Source organism: Rousettus aegyptiacus, unplaced genomic scaffold, assembly GCF_014176215.1.
Source record: "Rousettus aegyptiacus isolate mRouAeg1 unplaced genomic scaffold, mRouAeg1.p scaffold_m13_p_3, whole genome shotgun sequence".
In the NCBI taxonomy this organism is placed as follows: Eukaryota; Metazoa; Chordata; class Mammalia; order Chiroptera; family Pteropodidae; genus Rousettus; species Rousettus aegyptiacus.
Window position 1 is genome coordinate 84,070,300 of NW_023416306.1, and position 19,521 is coordinate 84,089,820.

At 33.1% G+C, this 19,521-nt stretch overlaps 1 protein-coding gene across 10 annotated transcripts in view; it reads left to right on the plus strand.

Annotated features, from left to right (window-relative positions):
* Positions 1 to 19,521, plus strand: part of MYO9A (myosin IXA) — a 224,161-nt gene that overhangs the window by 2,173 nt on the left and 202,467 nt on the right. The window contains exon 1 of one of the 10 annotated variants that reach the window (XM_036217680.1): positions 8,212 to 8,240. The exons of the other annotated variants lie outside the window; for them this stretch is intronic. The gene's annotated coding sequence lies outside the window, so the exon portion shown is untranslated. Of the gene's footprint in view, positions 1 to 8,211; positions 8,241 to 19,521 lie in introns of those variants that run through there. 10 annotated transcript variants of the gene reach the window in all.

Sequence of the window (19,521 nt, forward strand, 5' to 3'; positions counted from 1 at the left end):
TGTGTGTCCTTCCTGTGATATTTCTAGCATGTACAGCCCTGTACATTTATATTAAGACACTAAAGACAATGCTTGTATACTGTGCACTCTGTCTATAGCTTTTTTCACTTAATAATAGATTCTAGAGATCATTCAACAGCAGTAGATATGGTAGTGCCTCATTACTGACTGGATAGTATTCCGTTATAATGGTTTTGAGGTATTTTAAGTCTTCGCATTTGCAAACAGTGCTGATGCTCTTCTTATAAATTTATCAGCTGCTATATGTATGTGTTAAGTAATTTTCAGGGTTTGAAAAAATTTGCTCATGATGCTTTTGTGTTGAACCTACAAAAAAAGATACCTAAAGTAAATTTCATTGAAATGCTGAGCTACCATGGAGTGACTAGCTTCACTGGTAATTATAATATATATCAAGTAAATTATTGAAGGTTTTAAAGTAGGAGACTGAAATGATCAGATTTGCATTTTTAAAAGGTCACTCTGGCTACAGTGAGGAGGGTGAATTGAAGATTGGACTAAGGCTAAAGGCAGGACTATCAATCAGGAGGGCAATCCAGGTAAATGACGATAGCGAGTCTGGATTTGGGTATTGGGAGTAGATAGGACTTAGTGATTTCAGTGGTTTGGGATTAGGAAGAGGGTTCATACAGGTTAAGATCTAGTTTCTAGCTTGTGCCTTTCAGTGAGGTGGGGATCCATGTGAGGGAGAAGTAGGATCTTTATTTTTGTCATGAAAGCTGAATTCCATTTGTGACATGTTGAGTTTGGGTGGTTATATTTCTGTCACATGTAGATGGCCAGTAGGCAGCTGGATTTGTGGTTTTAAGCTCATTCTCAAATTCTGGGTTTGGAGTAATAGATGTTGGGGGCAAAGAGTATAGGTGAAAGGATAAAAGATTGTATGAAAAAACACCAACATTTACAATACAGATATAATTGAGTGTCTAAGCTAGCAAATTATGTGATTAAATCTTTAAGAAATCTTGTTATAGTTTAAGCAACAATAGTGAGATTCACTGTCTTACATGTGACTTTTTTTTTTTTTTAGCATTTTCCCCCTTTGCTAACAATAGTAATGTACAGTTAGTGAGAGAAATGGAATAAACTTAGATTTTTTTTTAAAGTAAAAACCTCAGTTGAAATTAGTAATATAAACTCCATCTTTCCTGATCAGTTGGCTCATACTATTGTAGAAATTGGTTCAATCTTTGGTGTTAGTAGAGAAGTGCAATGTGATTTGCCAAGAACTCTTTTAAGTTTTTGGTTTGCATGATTTTTAGTTATATTAACTTAATTTAAAATAAATATTAGGCAGAATTTTTGGACATATTTTAGTACCATAATATCAACTTAATGTATTTGTTCTTTTTTAAAAAAAGTTTTTCCCAGCTTTATAGAAGAATGTATTCTTAAGTCTAGAGCTGCTGTTTTGAGCTCTTACCTCTACTCTAGACCCCAGTAAATCATTGCTAATGGGCATTTCCACTTGGATTCACAGTTCACAAGCACTTCAAACATGTACAAAATAAAACTCTTCTCTGCCTCTTTTCCCCCCAATAAGGTAGGGTAAAGGGAGACAAACTGCCAACAAAATTTTTTTTGATTTCTTGTCTCGATGAATGGCACCACTGTCGTCATGAAGCTTTCTAGAACTTTGGAATCATCCTCCACTCCACTCTGTACCTTACTACTAACATCACTACTAAGTCCTGCACATTCTCCCTGTGATGTTTTATGTTATTCCTTATTGCTATTTTTGTTGTCTCTACTTTATTTTAACCCCAAATATTGTTGGGCTTCTATAATGCTTTCTAAGTGATTATCTTGCCTTCTCTCTTTTGCCCCTTATTATGTCTACCCTCCTGTTCATTCTCTGCATTGCTGCCAGAATAAGCGTTCTAAAATGCTCTTTTAGTTAGGCTCTTTTCAGTTGCAAGGAAGAAACTCAAGTTACCTTAAACAGTGGAGTGCTTATTGAAAGGAAACCCAGGAAACAAGGGAACCCAGGAAAAGTTAAACAACTCGGGTTCAAGAAGAACAGGCACTTAATAATTAAAACTAGAAGCAGGAAATGACAGATTTTACTCTAGTACTCTACTGTTAATTTGTCTTAGCTACTCTTTCTATTTCTTTTTGGCTTATTTTTCTCTCTACTTCCACAACCGCCCCCCACCCCAAGCCTGCCTATCTCATAGCTTCTATGTGTTCCAATTTCTGCCTCTTTATAACTACTGTGTCATTCTCGTGCCAGCATCTTTCCTCCTGACTGCTATCTTTTTAACTTGAGCTTCTGTTGTTAACTCCTTTTTTTTCCCCTAGGATTTTCTGGTTTGAATTCCCAAGAAACAATCTCTTTGGCTCAACTTTTTTTTTTCTCATGGACTGCTAGCAAGCCTGTGTACTTTGGTCATGTGACCACTCCTGCCCATTTGGTGTTGACTGTGTGTTTATTTGCCAATGGTGTGGAGTGGGATCATGGTGAAAAGCATGGGACAATGTACAGGTTAATTTCTCACAAAACGGGGTTGTAAGCATGGCAGGCGCCATAATTGACATTTATAGTACAAAAGAAATCTAATAATGTCTTTTCCTGTTGAAAGATCTTCAGTGCTTTCTCATTGCTTTCATGATAAAGCTTAAACTGTAGCATGGCATGTATTTGAGATCTTTCATTTTTCTAACTCTTAATTCTCTAGGCTTTCCTCTCGCTGTCTTCCTTAAATTCTTTGGTCCACTCTTATTGAACATAGGCTTCTTCTCTCCTGTCTTTGCACTCTGTCTTCCCCTTTTCCCTTCATTTATTTGGTTAACTGCTACTGAACTTCAGGACTCAGTTCAAGTGTATCTTCAGGAAGCTTTCATTTACCTGTTCTGGGTTAAGTTAGGTGCCACCCTTTTGTGCTCCTGTAGTACATAGTGCTTCTTTCTGTCATAGCTCTCTAATGAAATTCATGATTACTTATTTTCTTCACTAGGCTTTAACTTCTTTGGTATCAGTGTATTATAATTAGGCAGGTTTTTAGATTGAAGATTTAAAAAAATATATAAGCTTTTCGTAAATTATACAAAAAGGTACACAGATCATAAATGTACAAGCTCAGTGAATTTTCACCAAACGAGCACACCAGTGTAATTAACACCCACATCAGGATACAGAATATTATTACAACTCCATAAGCCACCTCATGCCCTCTTCTAATCACTAATCCAATTCAAAGAGGATTTAATTTTAAATGGGAAAACTCTTTAACGTAAAGGTTTCTCTACGTATTTTGTGTATATCTTTAGCTATACAAGAGATACAGGTATTGCAGTTTTGATCTTTTGAAAAGAACCTACATAATTTACATTAATGTTATAGAAGTGTAATTTCGGCATATTTTTATGCAATGAATTAAAAAACAACACTAATGTTCTGTTCAGTTGTAGGATGTTATTTAAGTAGGTTTTCTTGCTTATTTAATATTTTAGAGTGGCAGAAAAAATGTGATAGATCAAAGAGTATTTACTGAAAATAGTGTGTTAATTTTGAGTGGTGAACTTGCTTGAGATGGGTATTGTAAACGTGTAAAGCACTTTATAAATAGTGGTGGGCCTCTGGTTTTTAATGTGAATTATGTTGCTAGCATATTTTGGCAGTGGGGTTATCCAACGGGCAACTGGAGTATAATTTTACATGTACAGTGAGGAAAGGGCTGGCTGTCCTATGTCGTAGACAGCTGGCTTGCTAAGAATTTTTTTTTTTTTTTTTGCATTTAGCCATAATTTTAGAGTGTACATTTTCTTTTTGTCAGTTTTGATTTTTCTTAATCTTTAAGATTATATAGCTCTTTGAATATGAAGGTATTCTTTTAAACATACTTTTATGTAGATGGGCTTTTTTGTCTGTAAATATTAAATCCATTAAGGCCAATTAAGTGGAAAGCAGTATTATGGACTTTCAAACCTGGATTTCCAGTAGACCTTGATTCAATTTCCAACCTATGAGCTGTCACTTATGGGCAAGTCACTTAACATTTCTGATCTTCAAGAATGTTCATTCATTTCTCAAATGGGAATATTTACCTCACAAGATAATTACTAAACTTTATGTAAAGCACCAAGCACATAGTTGATTCTCAACAAGTCTTCCTTTCCTCCCTTGAATAAATGTCTATTTCTTGTTATATTAAATTGAGATTAAAAATGTAAAGAATTGTGTGTGGCATCTAGAATTAAATGGCTAATCAAAGATTGTTGCTAATAGAAGTAAATTCTAGAATGATAGTCTGCTAGTTGTCTTTGTAAAAAAAATTTTCGATTCAAAAAATTTCAAAGAAATGCTTTTCTTCGTGTCTTAGTATAAGATTAATAGACATTAGAATGTATTTTGATTCATTGTGGGGTATCAAAACAAAATGTTCTGTTTGCTAATGACAAACATTCCTTAAATCATTGACAGATTGTAGTGATATTACTGTTTGTAGTGTGTAAGTATTTGTTTAAAATCTGTTTACTTACATTGATCAGAAGATAGTGGGCTGAGTAATCTCTGGATTTTTTTTTTAATGTAAAGGTGAAAGGTCTTCAGGTGACTATGAATATGTATTAACAAATGATTTGTAGATCATTTTTTTCTCTACCTTCTTTTGGTTTTCTTCTTGCCATCCTCCTGTTTTATAATAAAAAGCTTAGAAAATATTGAAATTTTGAAAGAATAGAACAAAGACTATTGTTATATTTGCCACCTAGATTCAGAAGTTAATATGCCATCTGGAGTATACTTTATGGTTCTCTATGTGTATATGTGTGTATGTACTTTTACTGAACCTTTTGAAAGTTGTGAATATTGTGACATTTACCTCAAAATACTTCAGCATATAGCTATTAAGAAAGTAGGTTTTCTGCGCTTCACAGTGCCATTACCAACACCTGAGAAAAATAACAATAATTTCCTAATAGCATTTAATATTCATCTATATTTAAATATTCCCAGTTGTGCCATAACATGATTTTTTAAAAATCAGAATTCAATCACGATTTTATATTGCATATGATCATCTTTTTAGTCTCTTCTAATCTAGAAAAGTTCCCTTCCTCACTCTTCTTTCTTATGATATTGAAATTTCTTTGACAAGGCCAGATCTTGTACAGCAGTTTATTTTCTAAGAGTTATCTGATAGTTTCTTTGTGCTTTTATTTAACTTGTTCCCCGCATTCCCTGTATATCCTGTAAACTAGAAGTTGTATTTTAAAGGCTTGATTAGACCCACGTTAAACAGTTTTGGCAAGAATACTTCATAGGTAATGTTATATATCATGTTATAAACTATGGGAGGTATATAATATAACTATTAGTGATCTAAGTTTTATTAGGTTTAAGGTGATGTTTGTTATATCTCTTCATTATAAACGTATGTTTTTCTTCCTATGATCGTCAAGTATAATAATCTGTGGGGGTGATATTTTGGTACAATACCTTAGTACCATTCCATTCTTCAATATTTTTTACCTAATAATTTTAGTATCTTTTGTCGAGCCTTAAGCAAATCAGGTATTTTACTAAAAGTTGAAAAATGATGATGTGTCTAATTCTGTTAGCTGTCATTTTTCAGTTAATGAGAGCTTTAAACTATCAACTGGGAATGAACTATAGTTCCTCCTAAAAGGGCAGAGTAAATAAACGCTAATTCTTTCCTATCTAATTTTCAGAGTGAGGAGTAGTCTTAATAGTCATCCACAATGGTGACAAATGAGTTTTTTACGCTCTTGGATTTTTATTTGTTGTATTGCAATTAGTTATAGATATTGTTCTTTTTGATGCTCAAATAAGGATATTGGGAGCCCCTTCTAGGAGACTCCTGAATTCTTTTTGCGTAAACTCATGATTAGTCTTTTATTTCCTTACTTTTGGGTACAGGATATTATGACTTTTGCTGCTTTAGACTGGAATCAGCAATTTTCCCAGGAAGCTCTGTTTCATAGTAGAGGATGATATTTTGAAACCAGTATCTGGATGCTAAGTGTGCTCCTTGTTATAGAGCTGTCACTGCTTTTAGGCTTTTCAGTAAAAGTACATATACTGCTTTTAGGCTTTTAGCAAAACAGGTCATATTGATATTTCTAATTCAAATTTAACATTGCATGTTTCTTTTTAAAAGTTACTTTAGTTTTAATCTTTACACTGGAAATCTTAGTTTTTATATAGCGATACATACTTTTCCTAAGTATACCTCAAGTAGTTTGAAAATAAAACTACTCAGTGAAGTTTAAGATTTCTTTGCATTTTATTTGTCCTTAGAATGTATTCCACTAAGGATATACTATTATATTCAAAAGTTTTTTGAAATCGTTATTATCTCAATGTGATTTTTACCAATTTAATATGTAGTTAGGTCTGTTTGTTTTTTATTTTAGGTTTTGCTTTTGTTTTTGATTTAATGTTATCCTTTGAATATGTAAAACACAGTTAAAAAGGAGAAACCAAATGAAAAGTATATGTAGAAATATCATTTTTATCTCCATCCCTCTACTCTGTTTCTTTCATACTCCCCTATATGTAACCATTTTTGTAAGTTTCTGATCAATCACTCCAGTATTTTTTCTTTTAAAAATGAGATGTCTATTTTCATACAGCAAATGTAACATACTATATATACACTGTTTTCGACCTCTTTTTTTTTTCTTTTTCACTTACTAAATTCTGGAGAGCACTCCATATTGGTACATACAAAATTTGGTACATACAGATCTTTCTCATTCTTTTTTATGGAGGCATAATATTTTCTTGTGTTGATATAATTTTATTAATGAGTTTGGATCTGATGTATATTTGTGTTTAATATTTTGAACTATAAATAATGCTTGTTGAATAAATTAATTACAAAATAACAGTTTCTTCCCCAAGTAATTGACAAGTCGATTCGTTCCAGAGAGACTTACAGTCTTCGTGGGCTTTGTTGTGTTTTCATTGTTGTTGTTGTTGTTAAGAGAATGTCAGCAGAAATAGATGATTGATATCAGTGATTGTTAATCTGTTTTAACAAAGGGACAATAGATGATTTACCTTCTGACTCTCTCAATGCTTCTTGGTAAAAACCTAATGTCCTGGGTGTTCTCATGTAAGGGTAACTCAAGTTCTGTCCTCATTGTTTTTCTTCCCACATATTCCTCTCTCCTTAACTTTAAACCTTTCTTTTTTGTCTTTTCGGCTTTGAATCTCTCAGATTATAGGATTCTAAGCATTCAGTGGACAGCTACTTGCCATTGAGTAGACAGATAAGATATATAATATGAGTGTTAGGAATTAAGAGGTCAGGAATACTGAAGGGAGAGGTAGGGTTACCTGTTAGGATACTAGGAATTCAAGCTCTGAGCATGTGAAATAGAAATCAGAAGTTAGGGAACCTAACCATGTAGACCTAAATTGTCTTTACTCCAACGATTGAAAAGAATTTGTTTCATTTACCGAACAAAATATTTGAGCATCTATTAGGAGCAACTTGTGGTGTTAGGCACTTTGAAAGACACAGAAAGTTTGTGTTATTATAGTGGTTTTTTTTTTTTTTTAAATGCACACTAGGTACTAAGCTTACATAGGTTGCTTTATTTTTTATTATTTTTTAATTAAAAAAATTCTTTTCATTTTACATTTCGTTTTCATTGTTCTGATATGCACAAATTTTAATTACCACCATTAAGTAAATAATACTAAGTTCCCAACAATACAGTTTAAATTTTAGTTACCATGGTATATTAACTGTAATTGTGTAAAATCATAGGTTGCTTTATTGAATGAAATTACCATAGCAATCATATGCAGTCATTTTCCTTTTTATTCATATATACAGGAGAGTGAATGAAACATGCAGTTTAGAGAAAATTTTGAATATTTTTGTTGTCTAGACTTCCCCGTTACCTCACCCTGCCCATGCCAACATACCCCCTTTGTGGAGGTAGCTGTTATCTTGACCTTTGTGAATATCATTTTTTGCTTCCTAATTTGAAATTCCCAGTAAATATCCTTAAACAATATAGTTTTCCCTGTTTTTGAACTTCATATGAGTATTTTATGTGATTTTAAAAATTTAGTTTAGCATTTGTGAAATTAATTCCAGATTGTTGTAGTTAGCCATGATAGCTGATTAGATTTCATTGTGGTAAAGTATTCCGTTCTGTGATTATACTACAGTTTATTCATTCTAGGTTTGATGGACATTTGAATTGATTTCAGTTTCTTGCTGTTACACAATTTGATGGTGAGTGCTCTTGTACCTGTTTCATGTTTGCAAGTACACAAATGTTTCTCTAGAATTCTAGGAATGGAATTGTTGGGTTGCAAGGTATGCACATATCAAATTTGATAATGGTAAAGTGTTTTTCAAAATTACTTTAATTTATACTTCTACCAACACAATGTATGAAATTTCCCATTGCTCTTATTTTCTCAACACTTCATTTATATTGTCATACTCTTACTGTTGCCAGTCTGAAGGATGTGATGATACGTTATCTCATGATTTTAATTTATATTTACATGATTACTAATGAAGTCAAACATCTTTTCTTTTTTTAAATAATGTTTTCAATTACAATTGACATATGTGGAACACCTTTTCACAGTCATCGAGTTTTTTTCTTTCGCCAGGCCTGTTCAAATTGTTGGTCTAATTTTTTTTCTATGAGATGGTCTGTGCTTTTCTTACTAAGTTTTAGTAATTCTGTGTTTTGGATACTGGGCGTTCAGTTACACCTTTTACAAGTATCTTCTATTTGGGGATTGTTATTTCACTTTCGATGATGCCTGTTGATCAACATAATTTCTCAGTTCTGTGTAGTTGAACTTATCAACTTTGGCTTGTGCTTTTTGAATTCTTTTAAAGAAACCCTTTCCTAGGCTGAAATAAAGAAGGTGTTCTCCAACATTATCTTCTAAGAGTTTTTAAGTTTTAGCCTTTCACAAATTTGGTTTTTACCTGAAATAGATCTTGTGAATTAATGTGAATTCCGATCTCATTCTCTCCTACTCCAAATAGATACTTTATTCCAGCATCGATTTTGAAAAGTTCATCTTTTCTCTGCTGATCTGTAGTTCCACATCAGATGTATCAAGTAGCTCTGTTTCTGGACTTGCTCCTTTGTTCTATTGGTCTGCTTATTTTTTCCTGTACTAGTAACACACCATCTACTTATAATTTTATAAATTATGCTATCTGGTAAGGCAAGTCTTCCCACTTTGTGGTGGTCTTCAGAAGAGTCTTGATTGTGTTGCCCCATTGTGTGTGTATATGTGTGTGTATATATATATATATATTAGGATCACTGTGTCAAATTCCACAGGAAAAAAAATACAATAAAAGTAACATTTGGGATTTTTATTGAGATTGAATTGATTCTATATTAATTTGGTAGAACTGACATTTTTCCAACATTGAATTTTTCAGTCTGTGAACATGGATATCTCTCTGTATCTGTAATTATTCATAATAAAGTCTCTTTTTTTTTGGTAGAGGTTTTGTACATTGTTAGATTTATTCTTGAGCACTTTATATTTTCTGATGCAGTTGTAAGTAATGATATATCTTTAAAAGATTATTTTCTAATTGTTGCTGACGTATAGAGATAAAATTAATATCAACTTGTATCTGTTAAATTATAGAATAATAAGATTATCTACAGATTCTTCCATATTTTTATATTATTAATTATGTCATATGCAGATAGTGAACAGTTTATTTGTTGTTTCAAATCCTTATACCTTTCATTATTTTTTTCTTGCTTTCCTATGCTGCCTGAGATCTCCATTATAATGTTGATAGAAGTAGATATGGGTCCATCTTGTCTTGTTCATGATCTCAAAGGAAAACGTTCAGCCTTTCTCCGTTAAGTAATCTGTAGGTTTTTGTAGATACTTTTTTTTTTTTTATCAGATTAAGGGTTTCCTACTATTCTTAGTTTGCTAAGATTCCTTTAAAGACATTAACAAACATGGACTATTTATGGATTTCTTAAATATATTCGATTATTTTAATTGGCTTTCTGATTATTATCATATTTATCTTTCCTGGGATATACCTACCTTGATTATAGCATATTTTACTTATCTTGTTTGCCACATTTTATTTGCTAATATTTGTTTGGAATTTTTGCAGTCAATTTCAAGAATAAGATTAGCTTATGATTTTTCTTTCTTGTCTGGTCTCTGCCAGATTTTTTGGTTTCAGAGTTATGCCAGCCTCATGAAAAAAACTGAGAAGAATTTACTTATGATTGAATTATTTATTTCTTGAGTATTTGGGAAAACTTGCTGGTAAAGTAGTGTGGCTCTGGAGTTTTCTTTGTGAGGTTTTTTTTTTTTTTTTAATAGAGTCATTTTTTTTTTTATGGAACCATTCAGGTTATCTGTACCTTAAATTTCCTAAATTATATCTTTTTTAGGATTTTTTTTTTCAGTTTCATCTAAATCAAAAGTCCTCTTACTATTGTAATATTTGCAGTATTGGTAGTTTCCCTCCACCTTTTCATTCCTAATCCCTTTCCCTTTTTTTCCTCATTCTTGCCAGAGGTTTGCCAATTCATAGTTTTTTCAAAGACCCAACTTTTGGCTTTTGGCCTTTCCATTGTACATTTTCTTTTTATTTCTTGTGTCTTATTTTGTTTTACTTGTCCCAGGTTTATTTTGTTATTTTCTTTCTACCTTTTTACATTTTATTATTATTTTTTATGATTTTTATTTATTTTTCTTTCTACCTTCTCGAATAAACAGTTTCCTATTTTTTTCCTATTATACCTATTTAGGGTTACAGGTTTTCCTGTAAAGTATTGCTTTGGCTTCATCTCACAAGTTTGAAATGTAATATTTTTGTTATAGTTTAATTCAAAATATTTTCTGTTTACTTATTTGCCACATGGATTATTTTGACTATATTTTACAACTATGTGAATGTTTTTATGAGAAAGTAAAATATGTTATCTATTGCAGCATAATAAGTTAAGCCCAAAACTTTGTGAATCATTAACAATACCAGTTTTTGTGGGTTGGGAATTCAGGAGCAGTGCAGTTTGGCAGTTCTGCCTCAGTTCCTTTCCATGTGGGTTTTTCTGTGGAGCTTTTTAAGTGTTGTTACGGTATGACTACTGGAATTCCTGAGAAAGAAGGCACCAGGTAGAAGCTGTGCTGCAATGTACTGTTTATAACCTAGCCTCAGAAATCACTCAGCTTCACTTCACTGCATTCTTTTGGTCTAGACAGTTACAAAGTTCCATCTAAGTTCAAGGGGGAGAGAACTTAGGGAAATGTGCCAGTGTCACGTTGTGGAAGGCTGTGTGGGGTGGGATATATATTGGTGTGAGAAATACCACTTTTTTCTAGTCTTTTTTTTTGGTACTGAATTCTGTTTGTTTTCAAAGAACATGGTGTTATGACTCCAGTGTTCTTTCTTTTTGTACATCTCTAATTTACATATGTTAGATTTTCTCCCTTACATGTTTCTTAACCTTGTTTTTACAATATTTTTCTTCTTTCACTATGTATGATTTCTTTAGATATGTCTTTTAGTACACTAATTTCTCTTCAGCCATTCCGCTTTTTGATTTCAGTTGTGTTTTACAATTTTATAAGTTTTTAAAATTTCTTTTTCAAATCTTCCAAGTAATTTTTTGTGGTTGTTGGCCCTTTCAGATATTTTCAGGCTTCTTTATTGCTTTAAATATTAGTAAACAGTTATTTTATATATTTTTTGTATGATCATTTCCTGTATCTGAAATTTTTGCATGTCTGTTTTTCTCCTTTCATGGTGCTTTGTTTCCTTCTTGCTTATAAATAATGTCTTTTCTTGGAACATTATTTGTGAAATTTAGACATGCGTCTCATAGATGTCTATAACTTGAGTTTTTTGTGTTATCCAAGTGATGTGAATTAGAGTCACAAATCTGTATGTGTGTATAGGGTAGGAGCAGTCCAGGTGTGTATCTTAGTTATAACTCAAGGTAGATTGTGGCCTGTACCACCTGTTTTTGTAAGGTGGAAAGCTAAGAATGGTTTTTACATTTTTAAATAATTGGGAAAGTGATATTTTGCAACATGAAGCTCAAATTTCAGTGCTCATGAATAGTTTTATTGGAATGCAGCCATACTTATTTATTCCTGTATTGTCTGTGGCAGTTTTTATGCTATGACAGAGTTGAGTGGTTGCAACAGAGATCATATGGCCTTTAAAGCCTAAAATATTTATATCTGTCCCTTTACAGAAAAAGTTATAACTGGTCAAGAACTCTTCTTTCCTCTTTTCCTTTACAGCTCAGTGCCAAAGCAATTTTTCTTGCAGTTCTTAGGGGATAAGTTAGAATGGAACATGTTTATTTTGGTTCATTTTATGGGGCCCAGTCATATGGTATAGGGTCTCCTATCAGACTCACTACATAGGGTGGGCCTGTGGCTTGGCTTTTATCTTTATGAGACTGTGAAAACCAAAGCCCAAGTTTGGCTTCAGTCAGAACTCTGCTTACCTCCTAGAATTCATGCTTGCTCTTATGTTTTGGCTTTATAATTTCTTACTACCTTGTCAGCTTGATACTTTTAAGGATATATATTTTCTATCTTATTTAGTTCTTAAAATTTCAGTGGGTGTTTTGTTTTAAATAATTGGCCATATTATTGGAGATTGATATTCTTTTTTTGAAAATGAAGAAATTAAGTCTCAGAGAGGGAGTAGCTTGCCCCCAAATTATATTACTAGTAGCACCGTGACTTTGACTTTAGGGAGCTTGTTTATGATCTAGGGATGTGAACAATTAGGATTGGACACTGATTCCCATATTTCCAGTACGGTCTTAAAGACCCAGTCTGCTGCTTGGGTCATGCAAGAGAAGTATCTGTTACTGAGGACAAGAAGGGCATAAAATACTCAAGCTATTTGGCAGGGAAAGCTAAGATCATATAGATACTTGAGAACTGAAAAATGTTGAAAAAGAAATGGAAAATTTTGCTGACTGTATAAAAAACAGTGAAATTCAGTAAATTTGCCATATTAACTATATGAATCAAAGGTGAAAGTAGACCTTTATTGTACATCTACTTTGTAGCAGTCATTTTTTATACATAGTATTGCATTTAATTTCATAGCAACTGTGAGTGAGGTGATGTTGGTAATTTCTTATAATAAGTATGCAAACATTTAGGGAAGATGGTTTGTTATTTACTGAGGATTACACAGCTAATAAGTGTTAAAAGTAGGATCTGAACTCCTGTGTGACTACTAAGCCCATATTTTCCCCATAAAATTATGTTGCAAAAAAAAGTCTCTAAATGGTTAATGGAGGTTTTATGAAAATATATGGTTAACATTTCTATACTTATATGAGAATCCCTCAGTCTTTCATTTAGAGATTCGTTTTATTTTAGACAATTCAAATAAGTATTTGGTTTCTAAGGTCACATGGATTAGAGGCAGCAGTGAAAACAGAGGGGCATTTGTAGGTTGTTATGCTGACAGCATGAAAAGCTTTTCTATAAACTAAAAGTAAGCCAATCTGGTGATATTGAGGATAGGGACAGACAACTTTGCTCATGTATATCAGTAGTTTCTATGAATGTCACTATCATATAAAAATTGACATTTATTGCAATTTTCCAAATTCTTTTTTTATATTTTATTAGTTTCAAGTATACAATACATTGGTTAGATGTTTATATAGTTCATAAAATGATTCCCATAATTGCTTTTTCTCATTTTTGGCTCTCCATGTAGCCAATACATTAATGCTAACTGCATTCCCTATGCCGTGCTCCTCATCCCTGTGACCATTTATCAACTACAGATTTGTAATTCTTTAACCCTTCACTCCATTCTCTCTGCCCTCCCCAACACCCCTCCCCTCTGGCTGTTACCAGATTGTCCTCTATATTTGTGAGTCTGTTTTTGATTAGTTTGTTCTTTTTGTTCCTTAGATTCTGCATATAAGTGAAAACATAAACACATAAATTATATTCATTATACTCTGCTTAAAAAGATATAAACTTTGAAATATGTTGTAGGAATAATTTAATATAGAGTATCTGAAAACAACAACTTCTAATGCTTAAAAAGTTGAAATTCCAGTTCTTTGGAAAACTTAGATTTCTAGAATAACTTTTAAAAGTTTAGAATAACTGAAATTTTACTAATAAGTAAATGCTTGGTAATAAGTAATTTGTGTCTTGCTATCTATCTGAGTCTATGCAGTAAAATAATGACTACCATACTGTAAAATAATGATTAACTTTCATTTTTATTTTACCTAAAACTAGTAATTTCTTTCCATGAATAGTCATTCTTTATAAGTTAATTTAGCACTGTTATCTCACAGCTTAACAAAACAGAGGTAAGAGTATTTATAATCCTACTCGAAGCCATTGGTGTAATATAGTTTTCCCCAGTGCACTAGGGGGGCCTGGCGCACCTGGGCCTGATCTGTGGCTCCACCTGGGGTGCAAACCTAGGACTTTCTGCGTGTAAAGTAGACGTGCTAACCACTACACTATGGAGCCACCCCGGTGTAATATAGTTTTTGACACATAGTGAATGATGGCTCCTTTTAAATATTTTAGGACCAAAACCCAAGAAAACCCTTTAAATTGAACTTTTCTGTGATTTGGTGACATTGCTGTTGATAATGTCAAGATCTGGAGGGAATAAAAACGATCCATTTTCCTCAATGTTTTGACTGTTGAGGCAGAAAGGCAATATTTGATGAGCATTTTGAATCATAGCTTAGTTGTTTAGTGTACTATTCTAATGAGAATAAAACTTTAGGCTCTATTCTTAAGTTGGTAAGGGATACTCTGTTCTCTGATGATATTCCTACCTTTGGAAGGCTATTGCTTTGCAGAAGTGCACATCATTGGTCAGAGAAGGTAAACTGGATGATTCGATAAATGAGCACAGATATGTTAATATAAGTCGAGAAATTAACTCATAGCACATGGTTTGTTGATGGTAGTCAGCAAAGCTGGACTCTCTTGGTAGTATTTGAAAAGCAGTATTTTCCACTTTATTAAGCTACCTAGAGTTAACATTTGAATTTTCTCAACTCAAGTAATAGCTGCAACAGTCAGAAAAAAATAGTCCACTGGTGTAAACAATAAGATAAATTATCGACAGATACTAGCATGTTATTATTGGATTGTTCACTGACCAGAAATGCTCTCTGGTTGGTGATTCTTCTAAGTGCCTAATTGTTAAGGCTGCCAAGTCTGAGGAGTATACATGAGGCATTTGGTAAAGGAGTAAGTGATGGGGAAAAAGGTCTGATAGTGGCAAGTGGCAAATATGTCAGATTACAAATTTGATAGTTTGTTGGAAACAGACTTCTGATGGTGTTAAATACTAAGAGCAGAGAACAGAAATGATCCTAATTGAGAGGATGGAAGAGAAAGGAGCTTGAATATAGTATTTGAAGCTCTGTTGGAAAAAGAAAGTCGTACATATATGATACTAGGCATAGAAGGCATTGTATTTCTTAGGCGATGGCAAAAAACTGCTGCATAGCTGTATTAATTTGCTTAGGGCTGCCATAACAAAATATCACAGACTGGATAGCTTAAACAGCAGGAATTTTCTCAGTTTTGGAGGCTGAAAGTCCAAGGTTAAGGTATTTGCAGGTTTGGTTTCTTCTAAGGCTTCTCCTTGGTTTGTGCCCTCACATAGCCTTTTGTGCATGTGCATCCCTGGTATCTCTTCCTCTTTTTATAAGGATAGCAGTCCTATTGGATTAGTATCCCACCCTGTGACCTCATTTAACCCTAACAGCCTCTTTAAAGGTCCTGTCTCCACATACATTGGGGGTTGGGGTTTCAACATGAATTTCAGGGGAACACAGTTCAGTCCATAACAGCAATAGGGTAAACCCAAACAACTGAACAGAGTAGAAACTAAATTTTGTCTAAAGAAAGGCATGGTGAAAAAGAATATAAGAAAGAAAAGACAAGCACGAGATAGTTTTGATAGTTAACCGTGTCATAATAGCATATGCTCAGATCAGTTCTTTGCATATTCTGAAATGATACTGTTGAATGTTGTATAACAAAATCACTATTACAATATTCATCCAGTGTGTCAGACTCTACACTTGGTGTTCTGTGGGTATTTTTGGAAAAGAGGGGCATCTAGCAGTCAGCTAAGTAATGAAAGAGGAGAGTGCAATGGAAATACTATAATCATTGTAGGAACGGAGTTATTGATAAAGTAGGAATCAATAAGTAATACTTGTTTGTTGCCTGGTCATTCACAATTGAATGATTTAAAATTCTTTTAAGATGTGGAAATAGTTACAGATAACTACGTCCAATGTTAATTAATGCCAAGGCTGTTTATTCTTAAAGGTTAGAAACATTTTGAGATAGTTGTAAAATTCTGAAACTTGCATTTAAAACCTAGAATTGCCAACTTAAAAAAATTAATATAGATTCTCCTAACAAAGATTAAGACATACAGATTAGGTATTCCGCCCGCCCCCGCCCCCGCCCTGTTCTTCCACCTTGTTCTCTTCACAGTGGTGCTGTTTTTCTGTACTATTACTTCCTAGTGCTGCTCTTTTCAGATTGTTAACCACTCTATGCATTTACTTATATGCACATATATGCACTTGTAGAATATACATAATCCTGTTTTATTTTATTACTATTTTTTAATTTATTATGGTGACATTGGTTAATGAAATCCAGTAAGTTTCAAGTGTACAATTTAACAGGAAGTCATATATATATTGCATTGTGTGTTACTGCCCAGAGTTAGATTTCTTTCTGTCACCACTTATGTGACCCCTTTTACCCAATCTACCTTCCCCCTACCCCCACCCCCTGGTAACCACTAGTCTACTGTCTGTGTCTATGAGTCTCTGTTTATTTGTCATGTTTGTTTGTTGCTTTTAGGTTTATATCCCACAAATAAGTGATGTCATGTGGTTTTCAACTTTTTCTGTCTGGCTTCTTTTCCTTAGCAGGATTATCTCAAAGCCCATCCATGTCGTCGCAAATGGCAGTATTTCATCTCTTCTTAGAACTGAGTAATATTCCATTGTATATATGTACCGCATCTTCTTTATCCAGTCCTGTATTGTAAGACACTTTGGTTGTTTCTATGTCCTGGCCATTGTGAATAACACTGCTATGAACATTGGTTTGCAAATATCTTTTCAGAGATGTGTTTTCAAGTCTTTGGGGTAAATACCCAATAGGGTGATTGCTGGATCATATGGTAGATAATTCTTAGTTTTCTGTGGAATCTCCATACTGTTTTCCATAGTGGCTGTACCAATTTGCAGTCCCACCAGCAGTGTATGAGGGTTCCTTTTTCTCCACATTCTCTCCAACACTTACTACTTTTGATAATAGCCATTCTAACTGGTGTGAGATAGTATCTCATTGTGGTTTTGATTTGCATTTCCTTAATCACTAGTGATGTTGAACATCCTTTCATAAGTTTGTTGGCCATTTGTATGTCTTCTTGGGAGAAGTGTCTGTGCAAGTCCTCTGCCCATTTTTTAAATTGGATTAGTTGTTGTTTTTTTGTCGTTGTTATAGAGTTGTATGAATTCTTTGTATATTTTGGATATTAGCCCCTTATCGGAGGCATTGTTTGCAAATATATTTTCCCATTCAGATGGTTGTCTTTTTTGCCTTGTTAATGGTTTCCTTTTCTGTGTAGAAGCTTTTTAGTTTGATATAGTCCCATTCATTTATTTTTGCTTTTACTTCCCTTGCCTTCGAGGTCAAATTCATAAAATACTCTTCAAGTCCAAGGTTTATGAGTTGAATTTCTATGTTTTCTTGTATGCAGTTTATTGTTTCAGGTCTTCTATTCAAGTCCTGAATCCATTTTGAGTTAATTTTGGTGTGTGGTGATGGACAACAGCCTAGTTTCATTCTTTTGTAGGTGGCTTTCCAGTTTTCCCAGCAGCATTTATTGAAGAGACTTTCCTTTCTCCACTGTATGTTTTTGACTCCTTTGTCAAAAATTATGTGCCCATATAAACGGAGGTTTACTTCTGGACTCTCAGTTCTGTTCCATTGGTCTGTGTGTCTATTTTTCTGCCAGTACCATGCCGTTTTGATTATCGTTGCTTTGTAGTACAATTTGAAGTTGAACAGAGTGATACCTCCAGCCTCGTTTTTCCTTCTCAGGATGGCTTTGGTATTTCGGGGTCTTTTGTGCTTCCATACAAATCTGATGATTTTTAATTCAATTTCTTTAAAAAGTGCTGATAGGATTTTGATGGAGATTGCATTAAATCTATATAATGCTTTAGGTAATAAGGCCATTTTAACTATGTTGATTCTTCCAATCCAAGAAAACAGAATATTTTTCTATTTCTTTGTGTCTTCTTCAATTTCTTTGAATAGGGTCTTGTAGTTTTAATTATATATGTCCTTTACATGTTTAGGTTTATTCTTAGGTATTTTATTTTTTGTTGTAATTGCAAAAGGAATTAGTTTTTTCCATTTCTTTTTCTGACAATTCATTATTAGAGTATAGGGATGCTATGGATTATTATATATCTTTTCAGATAATTCCTCTGCGTTTACTTATATACACATACATGCACTTGGCAGAACATATATCATCTTGTTTTAAAGAATATAAACATGTCTTTTGTTCTATATTCATTTTCAAATAAAGGGTCTAAAGAACTGTTTAGTATTTCAGTTTTGAAAATTGAGGTATAGCTTACATACAGTAAAACACCTAAATCTTGAGAGTGTATGAGTTGATGACTTTATAAACACGTTAAAAATTTATTTTTAATTAGTAGACTTTTTTTTTATAGTAGTTCTAAGTTTATAGAAAAATTAAGCAGAAAGTACAGAGAGTTCCCATATATCTCTTCACCCCATCCCTTCAGTTTCTTCTGTTATTAGCATCTTGTCTTAGTTTGGTCTGTTTGTTACAAGTGATATGCCAATATTGATACATTAATAGTTAGGTTTCACTCTTTGTGTCGTACATCCTGTGGGTTTTGACAAATGCATAGAGACATGTCTCCACCATTATGGTATCATACCGAATAGTTTCACTTTCCTAAAATCTGTGCTTCACCTATCTATTCATCCCTCCATCCTTCCTCTGAACCCGTGGCAAAACTGATTATTTTATTGTCTTAATATTTTTGCCTTTTCCAAAATGTCATATAATTGAAAACATCCAGTATGAAGGCTTTTCAGATTGGGTTCGTTCACTTAGTAATGTACATTTAAGGTTCCTTCTTGTATTTTCATGTCTTGATAGCTCATTTATCTTTGTCAGCAATTATTACATTGTATAGATACCATGATTTGTTTATCCATTCATTTTTGAAAAACATCTTGGTTGCTTCCAAGTTCTGGCAATTATGAATAAAGTTGCTATGAACATTGTCGACAGACTTTTGTGTGGATATAAGTTTTCAACTCACTTGAGTAAATATCAAGGAATGAGATTGCTGGATTGTATAATGAGAGTATGTTTAGTTTATAAGAAACTGCCAAATTGTCTTCTAAAGTGGCTGTATTAGTTTGCATTTCCA